At 33.6% G+C, this 23,625-nt stretch overlaps 1 pseudogene; it reads left to right on the plus strand.

The window, feature by feature from the left end:
- The first annotated feature begins 2,042 nt into the window (after positions 1-2,042).
- LOC117215120 lies at positions 2,043-16,662 on the plus strand (annotated as a pseudogene).
- Positions 16,663-23,625: the final 6,963 nt, after the last annotated feature.

Below are 23,625 nucleotides of genomic sequence, written 5' to 3' on the forward strand. Positions count from 1 at the left end.
GCCAACAATGGGAGTCGAGGCAGTAAAACTCGATAGCGACACATATACCCGTACGGCAACACGTGCTTGCGTGGCGATTACGAAAAACCGACGGCCAGTAGATGAAAGAAGGCCCACATGCAGTCGAATGAAATCAAATATTAAAAACAGGGCCTAGGCTAATTAAGATTCTCTTAAGATGTTCACTACCAGCATCACACTATTATGATGCGTCGATTTTCATTCAGAGGTAAGAATCATAGATATGAGAAGACAGTCTCACGTACGATTTCAGGAAACCCAAACTGCAACATCCCGATTCCCACGGAAGTGAAGCCCCAGTGGACCACCACTCCGTGGGGGATGGCATTATAAATAAGCGTAGCAACATAGCGCAGCGCTCATTATTATTTTAATCATTCTTTGTGCTCATTATAATTTACGTACCATATTGTGCTCATTGTTTTTGTATTCATTCTTAGTGATCATTGTTATTACGGTTCATTATTATTTTGTTCACTCTTTGTGTTCATTGTTACTACTTTCGTTATTGCGCTCATCATTGCGTTTAAAAATTTTGTATAGTATTTTGCGTTTCGGGGTCTTTAGTTTTTCGGTCAAGAAAAGAGAGCCGCGACTAAGTAAAAAGAAAATTTTATCATTGAAGTCCTCATTTCATCGCTTAGACAGAAACGGGCATTGTAATTGCAGTATTAATCCAGTTAGTAAATTGTTCAGTCTGTATCGAAATAGATAAATAAAGTAAACGTTGATAGTAAACTATATTCGAGTTCAAGTAATAAACCCAACAAAAACATCGACGACCACCGGAGCAGCTGAGGTAATGGCGCCAGACAGCACCTACTCCTCAAGGTAAGAAAATTAATTTTGAAAATTTCCTTCTTCTCTGATAATTTCGTTGCCCTCGAGAATCGAATTAGAACTTCCTATCATCGATCTCGTTTTATTTTCGTGAACGGTTTTGAAGATAGAATCATTGTTTAAACTTTAAACAAAGGGGTTGTCCGCTGTGTCGGCTTGTGCGAACGGTGTTTTCAGCTACTCAAACACCCACTGATCTTCGCATTCCTCCTCCCATTGTTGGCAAAACATTGCCCGTCTTTGGGCAAGGCTTGCGAAATCACACAAGTCCCGCACAGAGAGGACCATTAAATATATCGTCGGGGTCAATCGAAAATTAAGAGCAATACCGGCATTGCTATTTACCGATATTCTTGCCATCATTGCATGCGATTGTAAGAGAGAAATAGCAGAACAATTTCCCTTCGAAAATTTAACCAAAGGATCGTTCGCTGTGTTGGCGTGTGCAAACGGTGTTTTCGATTATCGAAAACACCCATCGATTTTCGCATTCCTCCTCCCACTGTTGTCAAAATATTGCCCGTCTTTGGGCAAGGCTTGCGAAACCACACGAACCCCACACAGAGAGGATCGTTGGAATCATCCTCGATTATTAAACTCGAAGAGCAAGAAAATTGTGGCAATAGAAACCATCGTAGTAAATGAACTGAGCTTTGGTTCTAACGACAAACTACTATAGCGAAATTAAAAGAGAAGAAGAAGGCAAACGTAGGAATAAATTTATATCAAACAACGAAAATTCACATTCTTATCCAATCCATCAACGCGAAAATTCTTGTTCTACCTCCTCTAACTAACTAATATATATATATATATATATATATATATATATATATATATATATATATATCAACTATACTAACATACTAAGTGCACACAAAATTCTCTAAAGCATATGACGACAAAATGGACAATTACATAAACTCGCTTGCCAAAAATAGTAATCCTTACTTGGGCTTTCGGTTCGGTTCGGGCCGAGGGTAACACACGGACGGAGATCTCTGTGGAAAAAGTGAAGTGTGAAGGGAAAAAGGAACAGGAAGCATAAAGAGGCATGAAGAAGGGAAAATAAAGAGTGAGCATACAAGGAGAAGGCAAAAGAAAAGCGAAAAAGGAGACAAGAACGAGAGAAAGCTACAAATAAGAAAAACTAGAAAACAAGGGGTTAGGAGGCTAGAAGCGCGGCAAAACAAAGTAAGGTAGGGAAACGGCAGATGGCGACAAACAGGGGAAGACCAAGGAGTACTGGTAAAGCAGTCTTCAAAAATACACTGGACAAATACAGCTCGACAGAAAAAGAGACACCAGCCAGAGAGAAAGTAATGGAGGCAGTGGTGGAAAAAATAGAGAAAATGGAAAGAGGATTCGAGGCAGTGATCGAGGAAATAAAATATATATATATTGGAAAAGCAAGTGGAGGAGCTGAAGAGAGAAATGAAAGAGGAAAGGGAAAGAAGGGAAAGAAGGGAAAGAAGGGAAAGAGAGACAGACAGAGAGAAAGGAGAGTGGGAATGGGAAAAGAAAGAATTATTGGGTAGAATCAGAAGAATTGGAGAGGATCAGGACAGGGCAGAGAGAGAGGAAAGAAGAAGAAACATAGTAATCAAGGGAGTGGACTGAAACGAAGGAAGCAATGAAGAGACAGTAAAGGAGTTCATAAACGAAAAAATGAGGATAGGGACAGAAGTAGAAAAAGCACATATGATAAAGGTGGGGTGGGGGGGGGAAGAACACAATAATAGTGGCAACGATGAAATCAATGGAGGAAAAAATAAGGATAATGAAGGAGAAAAGCAAATGGGAAAAGGATGTATACATGAACGATGATCTGACAAAAAAAGAAAGGGATGGGAAGCAACACATAAGAAGGGTAGCCAGAGAAAGAATGGAACAAGGCGAATATGTAAGGACAGGATACAAGAAACTAACAATAGAGAACAAATGGTACAGGTGGAACGAAAACGAAGAGAGGCTGGAGGAAGAAAGAAAGAGGGGGGAAGGAAAATGAAAAAAGAGGACCAGGAGGGGGGACTACAATGGGGATGAAAACGTGCTTCTGAAATGTAGCAGGGCTAATAAGTAAGGACAAAAGAGAAAAGTTAAAATATAGACTACCCAAAGAATTCGACTGGAAATGCAGGGCAGCAATGACAGTAAGGAAAAAAGGAAGAGCAAAGGGAAGAATAACAACGGGTATAAATAAAAACCTAAGAGAAATAGGATATAAAGGAATTAGTGATAATATAGTTGGAAGAAAAATAATATACAATTACAAGACGTATAGGATAATGATGGTTTATAATCAAGATACATAAGGGACATGGAAAAAAATAGAGGAAAGAGTAGACGGAAGAGAAGAGGAAGTGGTGATCATCAGCGGAGACTGGAACGCAAGAACGGGAGAAGAGGGAGGGTCGATAAACGAGGACGTAGGGAAAGAAAAAAACAGACGATCAAAAGACAAGACTATAAACATGGAAGGAAGAACACTGCTAAAGATAATCAATGGCAGCGATAAAGAAGGAGAGGAGCGGACCTATATTGGCGAGAGAGGAAACTCAGTAATAGACTATGTGATTGGCAATCAGGAGGCGACAGAAGAAATAATTTACATGAAAATAGGAAAAAGAACAGAGTCAGGCCACATGCCGTTAGAAATAAAAATAGGGGGAGGGGCGGAATTACAAAAAAATGAGGAAAAGGAAGAAGAAGAGAAGGAGAAGAGGGAATGGACAAACAAAAGTGTGGAAAAATACTTGGACGAATGTAAAGACTGGACCTGCAACGGAAGAACAGTAGCGGAAATGTGGACAGAAATCAACAAGAAGATAAACGAAGCAATGCAAAAGAAGAAAGTAAAGATAAGGAATAGAAAGAGAGGAAGAGAGTAAAAGAGAGATGAGAAGGAAGGTGACAAAGTTTATGAAAGGAAAATACAGTAGAGAAGCTCTTATGGAGGAAAAAAGGCATTCAAATAGAGGTGCAAACAAAGAAAGGAAAGATACGAAGAAGAAGAAATGGTGAAAATCAACAAGAAGCGTGGAAATACATAAATAAATACAGAAGAAGAAGAGAGAATATAGATGAAGATTATATGAAATAAGCGAGGAAGAGTGGAAAAATCATTTTATGGAAATTTTAGAAGGAACAGAGCACAAAGAGGGCAGGAAAAAAGAGGAGCATCGAGCAGAAGAGAAAATAATGCAGGAGAGAGAAGATAATATATAGAGAAGGAAGAGGTGATATACAAACTAAGAAACTTGAAGGAGAAGTATGCACTGAAGGAAGTGGGTGAAGCGTTATGGGCTCTGTTAAGGAAAATATGGAATGGGGTGGGGATACCAGAAGATTGGAAAAAAGGAGCAAATATGTCCGATATATAAAAAGAGGGACAAGAGAGTAGGGAAGGGTTACAGAAAAGTAACATTAATGGATACAGCATACAAGATCTGTGCAGGGATACTGCACGAACGACTGAAGGCAGAGATTGAAAACAAACTGAAAGAGAGCCAATTCGGATTCAGAAAAGAAAGACGCGGTATTTGTGATAAACCATATCATAGACAAACAGTTGAGTAGAGAAAAAGAAAAACTACATGCCTGCTTTGCGGACTTAAAAGCGGCGTTCGACAGGCTAAACAGAAAGAAATTGGAGGAGAAAATGAGAAAAATGGGGATTAACGAAAACTTAACCAGAAGGAATAAAGAGATATACGCAGAAACAAAGAATGTGGTAAGAATCAAGAATAACAACACAAAAGAATTTTGGACAGTGAGGGGAGTCAGACAAGGATGCCCGTTGAGCCCTATTTAACATCTACGTGGCGGGGCTGGAAGAAGAATTAAGGAAAGAACAAGTCGGGGGGGGGGCATAGTGGTAGGAGAAAGAAAGGTATGGTCATTGACATATGCAGACGATATTGTGCTGATGGCTGATAGAGAGGAGAAGCTAAAGGAAATGCTAAAGAGATTCGAAATATTTTTAAAGGAAATCGAATTGGAACTGTGCACGAAAAAGGCCAAGAGTGTAGTTTTCGAAAAAAACGAAAGAACAAGAGGAGACAAAGAAAATGGAAATGGGGAGAACGAGAATTAGAAGAAGTGGACGAGATAAGATACCTAGGGTACATACTACTGAAAAAACGGCAGTGATGAGAAACACATAGAAGACAGGAAAAAGAGAGCAAGAATAGCAATGAAGAAAACATGGAGCGTGGAAGAAAAAATTTCCAAACAGGACAACAAGAGGAGAATGAAGATGTTTGGAACGCTGGTAGAGAACGTGGCGCTGTTTGGAGCATAGGTATGAGGCTGGAACATGGAAGAAAGGCTGGATAGAATACAAAGAAGATATGTGAAATGGAGCTTAGGTTTAGATATGACAACACCGAATTATATATCGATAGAAGAATGTAAGCTAACAGGAATCAAAGAAAAAGTATTAGGAAGAGCAGCAAGGTATGAAGGGAAAGCCATAGAGTCAAAAAAGGAACTTGTAAAGAAGTGCATAAAGGAAAGAGAGAGAAACTGGGGAAATGGCCAATAACGGAAAAGAGCAAGAAAGAGAAAGAAGGGACTAGAAAGGATGAGAAATGGAGGGACACAGATGGAAGTAAGAGAAGAGCAAGAAAAGATGACACTAGACCAAATTATAGAAGAAAGGAGAAAGAGAGAAGCAGAAGAGAGGGGGGAAAGGATAAGGGAATCAAAATATGACAAACATTATAGAAAAATCGCCAAAGAAGAGTTAGCAAAATACTTAGAAGGGAGGATGAAGTGGAAGGACAGAAAAATATTAGCAAGATTCAGATGTGGAAACGAGACTAAATCAAGGGAATACTGGAAAGAAGAGGGAAAAAAAAGATGCAAGCTATGTAAAAAGAAAGAAGAAGACCTGAGACACGTAATAGAAGAATGAGAAATAACAGGAGAACCAAGGGACACAGAAAATAATAATAATAATAATGCTATAGTAATTAGCAAATGATACAAAAATGTAAGTATTTGTAGAAACAAATAAGAACGTTTAATAAAGGAAAAATTAAAAAGAAAATGATAGATACTTCTACCTCTCAGAGGGATCAAGCAAAAGGACCAAACGCATCGAGATCTACAGTAAGACACGGTAAACCGGCCTATCCTGTTCAATATCCATGTTTAGTGTCCTATTATAAATGTATGGCATGAACAAGAACGGCAATCAAAATAATAAATCAGCAATAGCATTCGTAAATGATATGTTAATTACATCAGAAACAATGAACCGTGACAAATAAAAATCCAGCTGCAAGACCTAGTCAAGAAAGTAGAAAATTACGCTTTCCAACACGGAAGCTAAGAATCTACACCCATAAATGTGAAACAATCTCGTTCAGTCCATATATTTCAAAAACTTCAAAAGCAAAGTACGACGTGAGAATAAATTCGAAAATATTCTTCCATACAACAGAAAATATCAACGGAAAATTTTCCGATGCAAACAAAGTTAGATGCTTCGGAGTCCATCTAAACTTCGGGTTAAATCACAACGACAACATAAAGACACAGTTATAGAAAGCAGATAAATTCTTCTTATACCTCATAAGACTACCTTACTCGAAAGATTCGCACAGATCAATAAAACTTCACTGCTACAAAACACTAATTAGACCAACCATTCTAATGTATGGTCGTTAAATCTGTTTCAATGTAAGTGTCAACGCCACGGAAAAATTAAGAATCATTGAAAGAAAATACATCACAGCATGTTTAGGAATATATAGATTGCCAGAATTGAAATTTAGCAAATATAGCAAATCACAAGCTATACGAAGAGCCAAATTAATCCATATCGATTCTTCATTCTTAAATTAGTCAGACCACTGGTCAAAGATACACAAAATAATCATAAACTTCATCGTCGCCCACAATCTATAGTCAAACCCGTTATACCATAAACACGTTCAAAAAACAGGTTATTTCCCCCCGGAATCCTTCACCTGTTTAGATAGCGTGAAATTAATCCAAAACAATAATAACTTAGCATTATTCTATCACTACAGCAGAAACGTAATAATAAAAAATACTGTACGATAGCGACATAGACCATAAGGATAGCAATATAAGACTTATGTATAAATTGTCAACCGTAGATTTAAGTGAGACACTCAAAGACAATAAAGATAAATATTGGTGGCTAACCACCGTAGAAAATTAAATTATAGCAATAAGAAAACCGTATGTTTAGTTAGTAAATGAACCAAAGATTGTAAGCAAAGATCACAAAAGAACAATGCAAATGTCACGTAAACTTGAGGGTTAGACGATAAAATAAAATAGCTGAGTCGTAACACAACTATTAATTTTGTTTTCATTAATCTTTATTATGAATTCAGCAATCACAATGAAATACACACTGAATTAACACACACAAATCACAATTCACTCCAATCACCTTGTGTAAAACCTAGTTACACTGATACGTTAAGTACGCGACTGTTATAAGGATAGAGACCGGTAAAGATATGTTGACTATTCTAAGGATACGGAATAAGTGAAGTTTTACTGACGATACTGTGTCTGGGGAAAGCTAGGGATGGGTGTGTCTAAGGACACGGGACTATCGGACTTGTTGATGATAATTTTTGTTAAGGAAGTGAGGGTAGTAGACATCTTTCTCCGATTGGATAATAAGACGGTTGGTGGACCAGGAAGGGTTTTAGCCGCCCTCGTGAGAAAGTTGCTAACGCAACATAGCAGACGCGAGGAAAACCTACTTTCCCTGTTAACCCGTAGTAAACAATAAACGTAAAAGGAAATCTAAGACAAGAGATACTCGCTTGGCCTGAAGGACCTTAACTATGAAAATTCCAAGACCCCTGGTGGGTACTTAGGACTACTGAGGGCACGCGCCAAGGATGTGCAGACATCTGGGCGCCATCCTGCCCGCGGTGTGTGGCCTGGTCTCTGATGTGAATTGACAAACACAGTTATACAAACACAGTTAAATTAAGAAAATGTTCCCTGCAATTGTGTAATCATATATACGTAATTATATATCTCATACGTTTATTCTCTTTCTTCCCCCTCCTAAAATGTCAGCGATCCGTAATACAATATCGGGCCTCCCTATACTAGTTTGTAAGATCATAGTCTAAGGAATGGTTACATTGTAAGTCAATAAATGGTAGTATGAAGTGCAACGTTTATGTGAGCACCTATACTAGGCGTACATTACGCAAACATTAAAAACTTCCCACAAGCTGAGACCCTCAACTCATAAATCAAATTCTTTTTATTTTTGATTCATTGTAGTAAATGAAATCATTTACCAACATATTTGTCACACTTTTCTCATTCAGATAAGACCAAGCACGATATAGTTTGGAGCATATTTGCTTAGATAAAAAATTAGTTTTTATAATATTTCATTTTTAATGAAAATTATTTAAATTGAATTTTTTTTTAAATAATAAATTTAATATTTTAGTTTAAAATTTATTAAATTACATTTTTGTAAAGTTGTATAATAAATAATTGTTAAAGTAATAATTTATGAAATAATATAATGATTTATAGATTTAGTAATGTGAATGAAATTTTAAAGAATTAAATAAGTAAAATAAATTTTGTACCTTTTGTATCAGGGTTAATTAATATACTTTAATAATTTTATTATTCTCGAAAGAAAAAGAGTTAAATATATAATTATGTTTTTGTTGAATAAAAAATTATAATATATATTTAGAAATTAAATGTTAATCGATTTTTTTATATCTAGTTTTTTTTTAAATGAATTTAATTTATATATAAAAAATATAAAAAATTTATTTTATAATTTTTTTTATTTTTATATAAAAAATTTATGGGATAATCTATAAATTTAAATATATAATTAAATTATTATTATTATTATTTAAAAATTTATATTATAATTATATTGATTTAGTAATAATTTTTATTAATAAATACTTAATAATTTAATAATTTTATTTTAAAAATTTAAGAAATTTATATAAAATTGAATAATATATATTTATTAAAAAAAAATTTATAATTTATTTAAATTAAGTATAATGATTATATTAGTAATATTTTATGTTTAAAATTTTTATTTTTTAATAAATTTTGAAATATATATATATATATATAAGGAATTAGGCAAATTAAATATATTCACCTGTTTATCAAAAACATGGCTTATTGATTTTAATTTTAAGTCTATCTGCCCAATGATTTAATTATTTAATGGCTGCAGTATAATTGACTGTACAAAGGTAGCATAATCAATTGTTTTTTACTTAAAAACTAGAATGAAAGAATTAATGAGATATATACTGTCTCATATATATATAATTAATTTAAATTTTTAGTAAAAATGCTAAAATATATTTATGGGACGATAAGACCCTATAGAATTTTATATTTATATATATTAGATTTTAAATTTTTTAAATATAAATATTTAATTGGGAGGATTAGTAAATTTATAAAACTTTATTTTAAATATAAACTTTAATTAAAGAATAATTAATGATCTTGTATTATAAATTAAAAGAATAAATTACCTTAGGGATAACAGCGTAATATCTTTTTAAAGATCATATTAATAAAGATGATTGCGACCTCGATGTTGAATTAAGATAAATTTTAAATGCAGAAGTTTAATAATTAAGTCTGTTCGACTTTTAAAATCTTACATGATTTGAGTTCAAATCGACGTGAGTCAGATTGGTTTCTATCTATAAAAATAAATAAATTATTTGTACGAAAGGACTATAATTTTTAATTAAATTATATTATTAACTTTAATTAATAATTTTGATTATATTAGCAAATTAGTGCATTAAATTTAGAATTTAAATAAATTATAATAAAATTATAATATATAATAATATTTTTTTTTAATTTTTTATTAATGATATTTATAATTTTGATTAGAGTGGCTTTTTTAACTTTATTTGAGCGTAAAATATTAGGTTATATTCAATTACGAAAAGGTCCAAATAAATTAATAATTAAAGGTTTATTTCAACCTTTTAGAGATGCTTTAAAATTGATATCAAAGGAATTTTTTTTTTAAATTTTAATAATTTATATTTATATAGTCCAATAATTATATTTTTTATCATTAATATTATGATTTATTTATCCTTGAATATATTCTTTTCTTTTTATTGATTATAGAATTATTTTTTTAATATTAATTTTGAGATTAATGGTTTATCCAATTATAATAATTGGTTGAGTGTCTTTATGTAATTATTCAATTTTAGGTTCATTACGTTCAGTTTCTCAAATAATTTCATTTGAAATTTTATTATTTTTGGTTTTTTTTTTACTAATAATTTTAATTGAGAATTATTCTTTATTTATATTTATAAAATTTCAATATAATATATATATTTTTTATATATATCCTTTATATATTATTTTTATAATTAGAGCATTAATTGATTTAAATCGAGTTCCATTTGATTTGATTGAAGGTGAATCAGAATTAGTTTCTGGATTTAATGTTGAATATTATAGAAGATTATTTGTATTAATTTTTTTTATCTGAATATTTAAATGTTATATTTATAAGATTATTATTAACAATAATGTTTTTTGGATTAAATTGATGATCATTTAGTTTTATTTTAGTTTATTTATTTCATTTAATTTTATTAATTATAATTCGTGGTGTATTACCTCGTATTCGATATGATAAATTAATAATAATATGTTGGGTTGAATTATTAGTGTTAATTTTAATATATTTGATATTAGTTTATTTAATAAAAGAATTTATTGTTTTGATAGTATAATTTGTATTTTAAAAATATTTAATTTTTAATAAATTTTTTTTATAATAAATTATTATTAATTTTAAATTAATTTTATTAATTTAAAAATTCTAAAAATTTATATGTTTATATATAGATTAAGTTTTCAATTATTATATTTAAATATATAAAAGTTTGTTTATATAAATATAATTAATTAAAAAATTAATTTTTATTAAATTTATATATATATTAATATATAATATATACAATATATAATAATATATAATATATATAAAATATTAATAAATGATCAATAAAAAATTTTATTTATAAAATAAAATTTATTATTTTTTAAATTATTTAAATTAATTAATGGAATTAAATATAAAATAAAAATTGATATGAAAAGTATAATTACTCCTCCTAGTTTATTTGGAATTGTTCGTAGAATTGAATATGCAAATAAAAAATATCATTCAGGTTTAATATGAATTGGTGTAATTATTGGATTTGCTATTTTAAAATTATCTGGATCACCTAAGATGTAAGGTATTTGTAAGTTAATTAATATAAATAAAATAAAATTAAATAAAATATGTAAATATATAATGAAAAAATAAAATGATGCTCCGTTTATATGAATTAATCGAATTAATCATCCTGAGTTTATATCTTTTATAATATTTGAAATTCTATTAAATGCAATATTGATATTTGGACAGTAATGTATTGATAAAAATAATCCTGAGATAACTTGAATTATTAAAAATATTCCAAGTATTGATCCGAAATTACTTTTTTCATTTTCATGCTCGTAAGTTTTTGTTTTTAATATAACAAATTTTTGTTATAATAAATAATATAATAATTAAGAAAATAATAAATATTAAAACAATGTAATAGTTGGGATTTAAATATAATGTTTTAATATTATAAATTTTATTATTTTTGTAATAATTAAAATTTAAGATCTTAATATTTATATCATAATGATTAATTAAGAATAAAAAAGTTAATATTAAAATTAAATTTGTAAAAAATAAATTTAAATAATTGGTTTTTTAAATGGTTTATTAATTAAACTAATAAAATAAGAAAATAAAATTAAAATTCCTCTAATAAAAATAACTAATAAGATATATAAGTTTAATGAAATTATTTGTTTATATGTTAATGATATTTATTTTTATAAAAATAATATAAAAAATTAAATATAATATTTGTTTTAAAGGTGATATAAAGGTATTTAAATAAAAATAATTTAAAATTAAAATTAAATTAATATTTAAATTTATAAATATAAGGAAGAATAGAATTATAAAAGTTTTCATTAATAATAAATTAATATATTAAAATTATCTATAGTTATATTAATATTTTTAAATTTTTAATTTACAAAATTAATGTTTTTATTAAACTATATAACTAATATATAAATTTAACAAAAAATAGTTTAAATAAAAACAATAATTTTGGGAATTATAGATATTTTTATAAAATTTTTTCGAAATTTAATATTATATTAAGAAATTTAATTTTTTTTAAGTTGGTTAATATTATATTTATTTTAGAATTTGTTATTGTGAATTTAATTTTATTAATTTTAATTATTTTATTAAACAATAATATTTATTTTTTATGTACTCAATGTACCGTACGTATTAATTTCAATTCAGAGTATCCTGCTATTATTATTAATTGGATATAGTGCACTGCTATATAATATTGATAGTTCAAGAAAAGTATTAAAGCAGTGAAAATTATAGAGTTTTTAAGAAACAGGACGACAGAAGCAGGACAGAATCGCAACAGACGGACATTGCAAAAATGTCTTTTGCTCCGCCTCCAAGGGTTTGCACCCCCCCAAATGTTTTCAAAATTTCCTAAGGAATTATACCTGGCTTTATACCCTAGCAAATTTTATGACCGCATGAAAACATACTTCTTAGTTTCCTACTTTCTTTCATATTTCCCCATTCCTATTTTCGTAGTTAATAAGTTGAAACTAATTCGTATTCAATGTATCTCAAATATTATTTATAAAAAATGAGAAAATTAAATATATAAAATATAATGATGTGAATAATATATTTAAATTAGTATATGGGTATTCAATTATTTGTTTTCCTAATCAAGTAAGTATAATAAAAATATTAATAAATGATCAATAAAAAATTTTATTTATAAAATAAAATTTATTATTTTTTAAATTATTTAAATTAATTAATTAAACCTAACCCCAACCTAACCCCAATCTTAGGATTTTGTTAATTAAGGTCCTTCAAACGGACAAACAGTCTTTATCCCAATAGTCCCTAAATCTACCACCTACTACGGGAAGATACGGGAAATCTGCTTTTCTCACGTACGACGCTTCCTACTAGCATCTTTCTCTCAAGGATGGTTAGTATCCTTTTCCAACCACCAACTCAAAATTTAGCCAATTAACAACGACGTCCACTTCCCTCACTTTCCGAACCAACGCTTTCCTAAACGAATCCGATGATCTCGTATCCTTAGACACACCCCATCATAGTTTTTCCTATCCAGCATCATCGTGACGGAAAGTCAGTCGCGAGACGCCTGTCCGAATTGATAGTTGATAGTTGGCAGCAATCACTGATCCGAGTTGCTCGACATCTCAGGCAATCATCGTCCGAACTCGTAGCGCATATCGAATCGTATCTACCCGAATCTACCCGAGTTCGAACTTGTAATCGCGAACCGCGAACCGAAATTAATAACCGCGAGTTTTACGTCAAGTATACTCACCGAATATATTTTGTTAATAAATATTTATTGTTAAACATATTCGAGTGTTCCTTCAATACCTATCACGCCCATCGCCTCAGAAGTAACGACGGTGAAGGGCAAGCGGTGGGGATCACCACTACGAGGGGACGAAACGAGATGCTCCCGGGGCCCCAACGGGAATGATTATGGGCCATAGAATAAGAATACATATAAAAAATTTCCTGCAAAAAGTGATAATTTCGTGGATAGAAGATTGTGGATCAAAGGAAAACGACGAAGAAATATCTAGTACAGCAAACACTTATGAGACATATGACAAGCAGATCATCCAGACTAGATCACCCACAAAGACTATCAAATTTCGGAAAACATAAACTTATAAACATAGTGTCTAGTCGTCGAAGTAAAAAAGCCCCAAAACCCCAATGTAGAATTTGCACAATTAAAAAAGAAAAGAAGTAGAATATGTTTTGTCTGTAAATTTTGCAATGTTCCATTACACAGAAGCGATTGTTTTGGACGATATCACACTTTTAAAAAAATATTAAATTATTATTTGCTTGAGGAAAATCATTGTATGGATTATGGAATATTATATAAATATTAATCTAAAAACGATTCTAATAGATCAAATAAATATCAATATAAATATTATAAGTAATTTCGCCAAATTTGAGTTAACATTTCTATAGGTATGAGAAAAAGCGCGTATATTCCCGCGCGATATCCTAGAGTCTAAACAGAGCTAGAGTCTAAACTGGCTTCAACGATGTATCTGCGACCGAGTGAGAGGTAGACAGTACATAGGATTTTCAACCGCTACTGGTTGGTAAAATGATACGATAGTACACAACAAGTGTATAAGGTGAAACTGTGAATGTGCGTGCGTGCGTGCGTGCGTACGTGGATAACGATAAGGCGAAGCGAATAATATGCATAGTGAATCTTTTCTGTCTTTTGTGAAGAAAGGTTTCATTTTTCATTCTTTTGGTCTCTTCCCTCTCGTTTCTTTTTTCTTTTCTTCTCTCCAGCGTCACATGAAGCGCACAAATGTCCAAATCTTTCCACGGTTCTTTCTTGGTTCGCTATATTTTGCGAATGAAATTGTACTTCAAATCCACTATATCCAAACGTCTTCCCCTATCCTTTCCTATTTCTCTACCTATATGTCGGAGATGAAAGGAAAGCCGAAGCCTTTCCTTGGAAATTTTCGGAACATCCTCTAGTACTTTAGCCTAGATTTTATTATAGGTGACAATTGGTCGCCGAACGTAGCCACGGTCACGAGATAAACGCTTTGCCTAACGGAGGTCTGACGAGTGGTTGTATGGGTTTTCCGAGAAGTGTGATTGTGGCGGCATGCGGCCTCGAGAGCGGGCCTAGCCACGTGTGAGGTTACATCGGAGGTGCCGATACAATGGGATCATACATTGGCTAGTCCACGCGAAGAGTTGTCACGCGCCCAAAATTCCCATCTTAAGCCGACATATATTTTAAATAACCCAGAGCGGTCGGAGCCTATATCGAATCGATAAAGTTTGGACCCACGTAAAAATAAGTATAAAGCTCAGGAGTTTGTCGTTTGGGTATTCAATTGTGTGTTCACTATCGTTACTACTCGCACTCCGCACTCGTACTACAAATCGACAAATTTTTACAATTTGTTAATTTATCAACCACGGTTGATCATTTTACAATCCACAGGAAAATGATAACATGCTCGATATTCTAGTTCGTGTTTGAAGATACATAAAAAATATATATTTATGCACTTCCTATACTACATATCTCATTGAGCATGCGAAAACTCGCTAGTAGAACGCTAGTAGTAGGTTATGAAAATACATCTAATTCATAAATATATTGTGAAAATTATGTAAAGAAATATAAATAGAAGATAAATTTGAGATAACAAAATGATAGCACGCGCCATACAAAATATATTTTAGAAAAAATAAATGATTTCTTATACTTTTTTACTTATATTTATTTACCTATATTTTTACTTCCCTTGTAAAATATCTATTATATTTCGATGTACTCAGTTTTCTAATATTTTCATGTTAAATTATATTATTCTTTCAGAGTTATATAATTTTGCTCTTTCACTATTTGAAACTATTTCCTTCCACGAAACGATTTCCTTCGACGAAAACCATGCCATGCTTTGAAATACAACTTTTCAAAACATTTAATGTAAAAATAGGCAGGTCATGATCCATACTGATATATACATATTTTCTCATTTGGAGTTAACATCGCAAAAAGTTCCTTCTTGCTTAAATTTCATTTACGATAAGTATCTTCTGTTTGTTCTTCAGTCATAATCACGGAAATAAATGGTCGAAGAGGTAGTGTGCATCGAAATATAAATATAATATGCTCAAATATACTAGAACTGCTAAAATATTCAACAAGGGCGGTGGTATAGGCAATCGTCATCGAGAACAGATGACTAGCAATCGTGTTATCGTAAGTAGCTTGTTCTTTCTTGTTCTTTATTTTGAGATTCAGCTTCCATTCCTTACATTCATCAACTCTTTGTATTCTCCTTATTTCCCCTTCCCTTTTCACCCTTTTCCACTTGCGGCTCATTTCTTCACCCGGAACAGAGTATGTAGCTGATTTTCATCGAACAAACCTGTTCGAACGTCTCACACCACTTTACGGATACTTGCATATAACTATAATACGCATCTTCATTCGTCTCTTATTCATTGAATGGATTTGAGAGACAGCGATTCTGGCGTGCTTTCCTCTAAGCATTATCGTGTTAGGAATGTTCCTACTAGAGTATATATGTTTCGTAACGGTGATAAATAGACCGAGTTCGATGGACTTTCAAATGGACGGAGCAAATTTCTGATGCCCAGATTTACTACTATAAAAATAAATCAATGCATCATTTGATTAAGCAGTTTCAGAAAACAGTCTGAATTTAATTTGGTAGGACCGTCATTTTAAAGATATCTTCAGGATACGCGGGACAGCGTACTCTATATATTTAGTATAGTTTAAAATGATATCTTATAGGATTCTCAAATCCGAGTCGAAATTGAATTCATGAGCAGTTGCAGTTTTCATACAGGCATGTATGTATGTTTTCACTTAAAGCCTTTTTGACAGCATTTCACAGATGAGGCATCAAAGTTTTCTCTGCACGTTGTCTATTGACAGTCTTGAGCGCAGTGAGATCATATTGGAAGCTCTCGAAAAATTAGTGAATAAAATTATTGCTAAACAGATCGAGAGAAAAGGAGCGTTAGGTGCTCCTCTTATTAAATTATCAGAGAATTAAAAGTTGTTTCCTTTTCATTTTTACTATTTACATCATTTCTAAAATAATACTAACATTGACAATAAAATTCGATTGGGTTAGACATCTTCGCTTTAGTGATAAATAGTTGTTACGCCATACATTTGTTCAGTTGAGATGTACTGTTGAATACAAATACAATATACAAATTGTATTATAATTTATAGCGTAACTATGGATAGATTTCAATGGTAAGAAGATTATTTTAAACTCGTACAAGCATATGCCTCTGCTCAAAGTGATGAATCTTTATGCTCTTGTTCAGCAACTGGCCTAATAACATTTATGTGACAAAAAACATATACATCTAGAAAAATTGTATAATACACAACTCACTTCTCGATAAATGTGCGAACATGTGTAAGATGTTCGAATTTCGAATATTTTTCAGATATTCATCCACTTATGTGAAGAACGATTTTTCGCATGAGTCATCTGATTATTTTATTTTTTCTCCGAATGTCCGTACGTTATGTGTGTATTCTGTACATCCTCTGTGAACGCTTTCAGTCCTTCCGGCTTCAGTCCTTCGTCGTTTCCACGATTAGGCCGGTGTCGCTTATTTTGTTTTCAACTGCTGTGACTTGTATTCCCCCTTTACGGGGGATTACTAGCGTGAATAGCGCGTCGCGCGCTTCTCCGCTGGTTCTTATTTCACCATCCTCAACTTCCGACCGGATTATAACCACATTTCTCGGTGGTTTTACAGCCATTTGTCCGCTTTATTGCTGGCCATCTTCACTTTTTCCGCGTACGAGAGCTGTTTTGGCTCGGCTTTCGTTGTTTTCTTAACGGCCGTTTTAAGCCGCTTGCTGGCTTCCAGCGACTTACTCACAGCGCTTAATATCGCAGTTTCCTTATTCTTAGCTTTTAGCTTGTTCTAGCCTTCCGGCTAGATGACAGTTGTGGAGCAGGAGATTCTCCACAAATCCTCTCATATCCTTAAAGTAACGCATTATCGTTGCGGTTTGCCCTTGTTAACTTTGTTGCTCGGGTCGTGGCAGAATGGTAGGACCCTCTTTTCCATATCGCTAGCTCGTTCCCTTATGTCGGGTATTGGCCGCGATTCTTCTTTAGTATCCTCCTTCTCTTCATCAGACCGCTTCTTGATTTCTGGGCTGTTTTGCTTTATCGGTGTAGCGCTTATATTAATATCTTTAGGGGTTGACCACTCTGCCCCTTTTTCAGGCTTTTGCGTTTTCAAGGGTTGCAAAACCATGCTTGCATTCGTGGCTGGTGGCGGGTGGCGGGTGGCGTCTGCCCACGTGAAGACATCTGGATTACATTCGTGGCGTACTGTTTGTACACACGGACAGTGTACGAAGCGACGCGAACACAACCTATCTGCATGCCGTCATCTTGGGTCAACGCATGCTGTCAGGAGATCTTTAAAATGTGTCCAAGGATGTTGGCCGATGTAATTGTTAACAATGACTTGGCTTACTTAGAACCAGGCAGGCAACCGCCAGAGGCAAGCGAGGTGAAGAGGCTCTACAAGCATTTCTGGGGTAGAACTGCACCTCCAAATCCTATAATCCTAGGAAGTAGAGCCTCGGAGTTGTCATTATGTGAATACTTTCCTGTTTCACATGATCTAATAAACCAACACTTCTTTCAACTTTTTTTAAGAAACTGTTTTGAATCGTGCAACATTTTCGATCGATTGCGATATCTCTGGTAATTGCATAGTTTTATTTGTCAATTTTACACAAGTAAATATTTCGTTTTTTCGTTCAGATAAACTGCAACGTGATATTATTTTATATCACTGTTGCTTGATCATATTGCACAATTTTTATGCCAAGAGAAATATGCTAAAATTCTACATGTAATTTCTTGAGAGATAGTTGTACATTCAAATCATACAAATATATTCGTCTATAAAGTGATGAAAATTTCCATAATTAGGAGGTTGGCGTATGCTGCGTTTTATATCGCGCAGGAATAATTAACTCTATTTCTTCCAATGACGTTATTACAGAAATTCATACTAACCACATGATCATCTGATTTAAGTGCACGAACGAAAGAATCCATCCGTTATTATTTTTTTCCTTCCATATATCTATAAGTGTCATTTCTCCACTACCCAACATGTTCATATTCTAAACGTATCATGCGCATCTTCTTTCCGTTTCCGTCCCAAAGTTCGCAACGCAAGTATATCATTTCTAATCTTTCCACTTTTCTTCTCCTTTTCTTTTATCTGAATAATGGTTTAGTACTGCATGATTCTTAGGAACATCTAACGCATTCGAGTCAAATTATTTTCCATCACTAAATACATCCTTTCTTCGATACTTCCTACACTGCATACGTACTTTCGTAATTTCTATAGCTTTTCTCTACGGCGAGAGGCGAGAAATATCCAGCGTTTCAATGTTGGATGTTTCAAATGTTTACATCGTTGCAAAAGCGTCGATCGTTTAATAAAAGATCGTTTAATAAGACCTACTATTTTGGCATATCCTTTGGCATTCGTTGATACCGGCGATTGCTCTCTGCTCACCCTTGTGTTATATTTCACAGACCTTTCTAAGGATTATGTTACCATGTTTCAATATCCATTAATGAATTTTGTAATTTTTTAGACGTTACAGTTATTTGTAATGTATATATAGTCTTACTTTGATTGACTAACTGATTTACTTGCATAATTTAATGAGAAGTAAAACAATAAAATATTGCGTATAAGCTATCATTTTGCTTTCAAAACACCTTAATAGTAATCAATAAAAAATATAACAAGATTCTATTTAGATTTCCTTCTATAACTTTCATATCTTTTCTGCATGTATATAATTTATAAAATATAACATTTAAAAAATATAAACTGGTAAAACATATAATATTCTCATGGGAGAATGTTCTCATTTCTCCTTGTACCGTACATCAATTAATGTCAAATTATACTACAATCAATAAAAATATAGCAGCAGAAATGGAAAATGTAAATAACCCATGGGAGAAAGCAGGGTATCTCTTGTGAAGACACCACAACTCCCATGATCTATTGTCGCAATCATAATTAACTAGAAGTGGTTAGAATGAAATAATTACGTAACTGTAACGCTGACCGTATGTTATGCCAACCCGGGAGCCGAGGCAGTAAAACTCGATAGCGACACATATACCCGTACGGCAACACGTGCTTGCGTGGCGATTACGAAAAACCGACGGCCAGTAGATGAAAGAAGGCCACATGCAGTCGAATGAAATCAAATATTAAAAACAGGGCCTAGGCTAATTAAGATTCTCTTAAGATGTTCACTACCAGCATCACACTATTATGATGCGTCGATTTTCATTCAGAGGTAAGAATCATAGATATGAGAAGACAGTCTCACGTACGATTTCAGGAAACCCAAACTGCAACATCCCGATTCCCACGGAAGTGAAGCCCCAGTGGACCACCACTCCGTGGGGGATGGCATTATAAATAAGCGTAGCAACATAGCGCAGCGCTCATTATTATTTTAATCATTCTTTGTGCTCATTATAATTTACGTACCATATTGTGCTCATTATTTTTGTATTCATTCTTAGTGATCATTGTTATTACGGTTCATTATTATTTTGTTCACTCTTTGTGTTCATTGTTACTACTTTCGTTATTGCGCTCATCATTGCGTTTAAAAATTTTGTATAGTATTTTGCGTTTCGGGGTCTTTAGTTTTTCGGTCAAGAAAAGAGAGCCGCGACTAAGTAAAAAGAAAATTTTATCATTGAAGTCCTCATTTCATCGCTTAGACAGAAACGGGCATTGTAATTGCAGTATTAATCCAGTTAGTAAATTGTTCAGTCTGTATCGAAATAGATAAATAAAGTAAACGTTGATAGTAAACTATATTCGAGTTCAAGTAATAAACCCAACAAAAACATCGACGACCACCGGAGCAGCTGAGGTAATGGCGCCAGACAGCACCTACTCCTCAAGGTAAGAAAATTAATTTTGAAAATTTCCTTCTTCTCTGATAATTTCGTTGCCCTCGAGAATCGAATTAGAACTTCCTATCATCGATCTCGTTTTATTTTCGTGAACGGTTTTGAAGATAGAATCATTGTTTAAACTTTAAACAAAGGGGTTGTCCGCTGTGTCGGCTTGTGCGAACGGTGTTTTCAGCTACTCAAACACCCACTGATCTTCGCATTCCTCCTCCCATTGTTGGCAAAACATTGCCCGTCTTTGGGCAAGGCTTGCGAAATCACACAAGTCCCGCACAGAGAGGACCATTAAATACATCGTCGGGTTCAATCGAAAATTAAGAGCAATACCGGCATTGCTATTTACCGATATTCTTGCCATCATTGCATGCGATTGTAAGAGAGAAATAGCAGAACAATTTCCCTTCGAAAATTTAACCAAAGGATCGTTCGCTGTGTTGGCGTGTGCAAACGGTGTTTTCGATTATCGAAAACACCCATCGATGTTCGCATTCCTCCTCCCACTGTTGTCAAAATATTGCCCGTCTTTGGGCAAGGCTTGCGAAACCACACGAACCCCACACTGAGAGGATCGTTGGAATCATCCTCGATTATTAAACTCGAAGAGCAAGAAAATTGTGGCAATAGAAACCATCGTAGTAAATGAACTGAGCTTTGGTTCTAACGACAAACTACTATAGCGAAATTAAAAGAGAAGAAGAAGGCAAACGTAGGAATAAATTTATATCAAACAACGAAAATTCACATTCTTATCCAATCCATCAACGCGAAAATTCTTGTTCTACCTCCTCTAACTAACTAATATACACATATACATACATATATATATATATATATATATATATATATATATATCAACTATACTAACATACTAAGTGCACACAAAATTCTCTAAAGCATATGACGACAAAATGGACAATTACATAAACTCGCTTGCCAAAAATAGTAATCCTTACTTGGGCTTTCGGTTCGGTTCGGGCCGAGGGTAACACACGGACGGAGATCTCTGTGGAAAAAGTGAAGTGTGAAGGGAAAAAGGAACAGGAAGCATAAAGAGGCATGAAGAAGGGAAAATAAAGAGTGAGCATACAAGGAGAAGGCAAAAGAAAAGCGAAAAAGGAGACAAGAACGAGAGAAAGCTACAAATAAGAAAAACTAGAAAACAAGGGGTTAGGAGGCTAGAAGCGCGGCAAAACAAAGTAAGGTAGGGAAACGGCAGATGGCGACAAACAGGGGAAGACCAAGGAGTACTGGTAAAGCAGTCTTCAAAAATACACTGGACAAATACAGCTCGACAGAAAAAGAGACACCAGCCAGAGAGAAAGTAATGGAGGCAGTGGTGGAAAAAATAGAGAAAATGGAAAGAGGATTCGAGGCAGTGATCGAGGAAATAAAATATATATATATTGGAAAAGCAAGTGGAGGAGCTGAAGAGAGAAATGAAAGAGGAAAGGGAAAGAAGGGAAAGAAGGGAAAGAGAGACAGACAGAGAGAAAGGAGAGTGGGAATGGGAAAAGAAAGAATTATTGGGTAGAATCAGAAGAATTGGAGAGGATCAGGACAGGGCAGAGAGAGAGGCAAGAAGAAGAAACATAGTAATCAAGGGAGTGGACTGAAACGAAGGAAGCAATGAAGAGACAGTAAAGGAGTTCATAAACGAAAAAATGAGGATAGGGACAGAAGTAGAAAAAGCACATATGATAAAGGTGGGGTGGGGTGGAGGGGGGGGGGAAAGAACACAATAATAGTGGCAACGATGAAATCAATGGAGGAAAAAATAAGGATAATGAAGGAGAAAAGCAAATGGGAAAAGGATGTATACATGGACGATGATCTGACAAAAAAAGAAAGGGATGGGAAGCAACACATAAGAAGGGTAGCCAGAGAAAGAATGGAACAAGGCGAATATGTAAGGACAGGATACAAGAAACTAACAATAGAGAACAAATGGTACAGGTGGAACGAAAACGGAGAGAGGCTGGAGGAAGAAAGAAAGAGAGGGGAAGGAAAATGAAAAAAGAGGAACAGGAGGGGAGACTACAATGGGGATGAAAACGTGCTTCTGAAATGTAGCAGGGCTAATAAGTAAGGACAAAAGAGAAAAGTTAAAATATAGACTACCCAAAGAATTCGACTGGAAATGCAGGGCAGCAATGACAGTAAGGAAAAAAGGAAGAGCAAAGGGAAGAATAACAACGGGTATAAATAAAAACCTAAGAGAAATAGGATATAAAGGAATTAGTGATAATATAGTTGGAAGAAAAATAATATACAATTACAAGACGTATAGGATAATGATGGTTTATAATCAAGATACATAAGGGACATGGAAAAAATAGAGGAAAGAGTAGACGGAAGAGAAGAGGAAGTGGTGATCATCGGCGGAGACTGGAACGCAAGAACGGGAGAAGAGGGACGGTCGATAAACGAGGACGTAGGGAAAGAAAAAAACAGACGATCAAAAGACAAGACTATAAACATGGAAGGAAGAACACTGCTAAAGATAATCAATGGCAGCGATAAAGAAGGAGAGGAGCGGACCTATATTGGCGAGAGAGGAAACTCAGTAATAGACTATGTGATTGGCAATCAGGAGGCGACAGAAGAAATAATTTACATGAAAATAGGAAAAAGAACAGTCAGGCCACATGCCGTTAGAAATAGAAATAGGGGGGGGGGGCGCGGAATTACAAAAAAATGAGGAAAAGGAAGAAGAAGAGAAGGAGAAGAGGGAATGGACAAACAAAAGTGTGGAAAAATACTTGGACGAATGTAAAGACTGGACCTGCAACGGAAGAACAGTAGCGGAAATGTGGACAGAAATCAACAAGAAGATAAACGAAGCAATGCAAAAGAAGAAAGTAAAGATAAGGAATAGAAAGAGAGGGAGAGTAAAAGAGAGATGAGAAGGAAGGTGACAAAGTTTATGAAAGGAAAATACAGTAGAGAAGCTCTTATGGAGGAAAAAAGGCATTCAAATAGAGGTGCAAACAAAGAAAG

This window comes from Bombus bifarius, unplaced genomic scaffold (genome assembly GCF_011952205.1).
Source record: "Bombus bifarius isolate JDL3187 unplaced genomic scaffold, Bbif_JDL3187 scf7180000009360_frag, whole genome shotgun sequence".
In the NCBI taxonomy this organism is placed as follows: domain Eukaryota; kingdom Metazoa; phylum Arthropoda; class Insecta; order Hymenoptera; family Apidae; genus Bombus; species Bombus bifarius.